This window comes from Pteropus vampyrus, unplaced genomic scaffold (assembly GCF_000151845.1).
Source record: "Pteropus vampyrus isolate Shadow unplaced genomic scaffold, Pvam_2.0 Scaffold629, whole genome shotgun sequence".
NCBI classification, from domain to species: Eukaryota; Metazoa; Chordata; class Mammalia; order Chiroptera; family Pteropodidae; genus Pteropus; species Pteropus vampyrus.
The window spans coordinates 98,418-102,428 of NW_011889410.1; the positions used below are offsets into that span (position 1 = coordinate 98,418).

At 57.8% G+C, this 4,011-nt stretch overlaps 1 protein-coding gene across 1 annotated transcript in view; it reads right to left on the bottom strand.

Annotated features, from left to right (window-relative positions):
* ZNF185 (zinc finger protein 185 with LIM domain) overlaps positions 1-742 on the bottom strand; it is a 48,170-nt gene extending 47,428 nt beyond the window's left edge. The window contains exon 1 of the mRNA XM_023525801.1: positions 683-742. The gene's annotated coding sequence lies outside the window, so the exon portion shown is untranslated. The remainder of the gene's footprint in view (positions 1-682) is intronic.
* Positions 743-4,011: the final 3,269 nt, after the last annotated feature.

Genomic DNA, 4,011 nt, shown 5'->3' on the forward strand with positions numbered 1-4,011 from the left:
ACTTGGACCCTTCCCTTCCAGCTGCTGCCACTGCCTCTGCCACCACCTGAGAAAGGACCTCAGTTGGTAGTGTACTCATTGCCAACTGCCAGCTGTTTGGAGCAAGGACTGAGCCTGAATTTTTGGGGGCCCTCACCCCCTCGCTTCTCAGGCACAGTTCCTGCAGAGCCTCCCTGGACACGTCCATGCAAAAGTCCTCAAAACAGAGAGGGGACGGGCAGTTCCCCTCGGCCACCTGTCAAAATGTGTCATCCTGAACTTCAGAGACAGTTGGCACAAATGTGTGTGTCTCCCCCGACATGCCTATTACAAGGAGCTCTCAGCAAACAGGGTTACCTACGGAGGGACTCATGTGTGACTCTCAAAGCACCTCAGAGGTGGTCTCCCTCCCCACAGGGGGTTCTCAAGGACATCTTTGATCCCAGTTGACAGGTGGAACCGTGGAGGCCCAGGAGGGGAGGCAGCCAGCCCCAAGGCCACATAGCAAGGCCAGGGAACTGGACCTAGTGACTCTTAAGTTCCCTTTCCCAAGAGGGGGCAGAGTGGAAAAAATATATCCTTCTCGTGGATGTCAAATGACTCACTGCAGACCCCGACGTCCCTTCTCAGCACGGGCTCCCTCCCTGTCCCTTAAGGACTGCAGCGTGGGGCTCCCCACCGGCCACCTGGGTACCACCTCTTACCTGGCCTTCTGGATCTCCCCAGCTGAAGAAAAGGATGTGGCACGACTCCGGCTAGAGGGCAGCTCTCTGGAGAAAGAGGGGTCCCAAAAAGAGCAGCTCCCAGACCCCTGCCATCAGCTACCTCGTGGCCTCCATCCCAGAGGCTGCCTGCTGGGCCCCGAGGCAGCTGAGGGAGGTGCGGTACATGTACCCCAAGAACTTCACCCAGCATTCGCATCTCACCTTCTTCCCTGGCCTGCCTCCATATGTCACAGGAGAATGCACACATGCACACACACCCCGGCGCCCGGGGCTTTCCCACCCCGTGATCTTGGTCGAGTCTTGCCCTTAGGTGCATTGCCTTCCCCTCTGGCCTGTGGCCACGTTGCCTGGCTGAGCTCTGAATGATGGAAGGCCTTCAGCATCTCCAGGTGTGGACGGGACCTGTGGAGCACAACCCCAGCCCTACCCCGTTGCTGGCAGCCCTCCCGACCTGCGGGACTTACAGGGTGTGGCCTTCCGATTCGTCCTGCTTGGTGATCCAGCTCTTGTCTCCCTTCAGAGTGGTTCGCACCTTCATCTGCTTGAGGACATTACTGCGCTCTTCCTCGCCCGCTGGGAGAGGCTTGCCTGGCAGGGGCAAGGCCACACAGCCTCAGGAGGGGAGCCCCATCCCGGGACCCTGGGCTTCCTTTCCAGCCCTCCCAATATGCCACTCTCACTTTGCTGCCCTTGTGGCAGCACTTGTGGCCCTGGCAGGGCCAGCCTGGAAGAAGGCAGCCATATGCTGAACCCAACACTGGGACGAGAGGGAGCCCAGGCGTTACCTTTGCTGCTGCCTCCGAGAGCTGAGATACTCATGGTGTCTGCTCCGCGGGTTCCTTCTCAGTTGAATCAACAGGGCTCCTGGGGCAAAGGCAAGCACATGTCTGTCACTTTATTTATTTATAATGGCTTGCGGGTCACTATGTGATCCCTGGCACAGTAAGACCATCCAGACTGTCCTTCGGGCATTGGGAAGCAAGAGCTCGTAGAGTCCTGGGTGGCAGGTAGGGGCCGGAGAGAGAACACTCACTGGATCGGCCACCGTGAGTGGCACACCCATATATGTGCCCAGGGGAAGACGGTCTCCTGGGGAGCAAGGCGTGGGCTGCCAGGAGCTGTCTGTTCGAGAGATGGCTGATAAGGGCAGACTGCAAGCCCTCCTAGACAGTTCTAATGGCCAGACTACAGGTCCCAGCTAGTGTAGGCGGAGTGGTAGTGAAGGAGCCTTCACAGTGCCACACAGACTAACAGGCTCCTGAGGGCCAGCACTGGCGGACTCAGAAGGAGGGACGGGGGAAAGCAGGGGTGTCGGAGGCTGGGGGACCAGCCACTTTTGGGTTGGACCATCCTCTCTCACTTCTTAGTCGCTGTCTGACAGACCTCGGGCTGGTCAGCTGACCTCACCAGGCTGCCTCAGTGTTCTTATTTATAAAATGGGGGTTAAAAAAAAAAGGTCTACCCTTCAGGATCGCTGTAAGGAAAGAATGCAAAAATGTCTTACAAGTGCCTGGCACCACAAAAATGTCTTACAAGTGCCTGGCACCACCTGCCTGGCACAGCAAAGATCACAGGACGGTTAGACAGGAGCCTGTCCCCACTTGGAGAGGGGACTGTGGGTGGTCCTCAATCAGCACGATCATAGCTTGGGGACGCACAGCCCTGGGAGGTTCAGGGCTTGGCTCCATCTCCAGTGAGGAAAGCCCGGGACCCAGCTGCCAGCTCCTAGTGGTCCTCAGGGACCGGGCAAGGGTGGGCATCTGGTGAAGGCTTGCTGCTGTGTCTGGGAAGTTGGGGACATCCTGTGCTCTGCTTTTTCTTCCTGTCTTCTAGCCCTGCTCTATCTCTTTGCCCACTCTCGGCCCTTCGGCCCAGTGCTGCCCTCCTGTGGCCAGTGAGGGGTGGGCCGCAGTGGTCTCTGTGGCTTCACAGCACCATGAAGCCTGTTCGCCCCAGGAGGGGCTGGGGTGAGGAAGCTGGTTCTAGAGGCTGGGACTGGCCTGGTGCTGCACGGACACGGAAGGCCCGCGTTATGGGTCTAGTCGCAGTCCTGACTTGTCACAGCTGGCCTCTTGGACCTCAAGAGAGGATTTGGAGGCTCAGGTAAGCGGGCATGATGGGAAGCAGGAGCCCTGACTCTGCTAGCATAATCCTGAGGCAGAGCAGCCTTCCCTGTAGGGGCCTGCCACCCTCTGGGCCAGTCCAGGGCCAGACCCGAGCAGCCGGGCCCTGCTGCCAGCTGGCAAGACCTGGACATGTTTCCGTGGAGGTCGGGGCACACTGAAACGGGCAGGGCAGGGGACCAAGAGCAAACCAAATTTGCCACGTCAGCAAGAGCTGGCTTTCCCATAAACTGCACCAAATGAGCAGCCCAGGAGGCCCAAGCTCGCTTTGCGCCAGGAACGGCACCTCATCACCAAGGCGGCCACGTCAGACTTCTACTGAACAGAGCGCATTCCATAGGTGATCCTCACAGGCGTAACTGTCCCATCCCAGCGACTCATGGAGTGGCCCCACTGGGCAGGGCACGCAGATAGAGTCGCTGCCTGAGACCTTGGTCCATTGGTTTCCTGGTGCTGCTGACCGACTGGGAGACCTTGGGCGGGTCCCTCACTTCCTCTTGGCCTCAGCTCAGGAACTGCTAATCCTCGGGTTCCTTCAGGAATTCATCGGTCTCCTCTTGACAAACCTGTTAGCCACGTTGCCTGGAAGTTTCCTGCCTCATCAGAACCAAGTAAGCTACTTCCACACACACGCAGATGGGCCATAGTGAGGGAGGCAGAGCTGGGGTGGCATCTATGCTGTCCCAGGCCCCTTGTTTATGGCTAAGATCCCAGTCAGAAGACTCAGGCAAAGACCAGGGCTGGCGGTTCATCTCAGGAGTCAATTGTCTTTTGTTGATGGGACCATATATTTGAAAGACCCAAAAAGTGGTCTTTCTACAGGACTAAAGAGGAAGGCAGCTCTTTTAAAGTGATGAGTGCCGGCCGGACAGATGGACACGTGAGGTTTGAATCTAGGTTCCAGGTAGAGAGCTGGCTTCTCCCTCCTCTTCATGCCTCCTCCCTCTATCAGCCCCGGTTCAGGCCACGGTCACTTCTGATGTCCTTCCTCGGCCACTTGCTTTTATCCGTACCTCCTTCCAGAAGCACTCATGGCCCCTAATCCCACTTGGCCTCAATTTTCACTCAGCTTCTGTGGGTTCCCCACTGACTAAAACTTGGGACAAACTCCCCAATCCAGTCCCTTAACCCAGCCTTTTTGATCCACCCCCCAGCCCCACCCCCGGTCAATGTCGACACTGCTA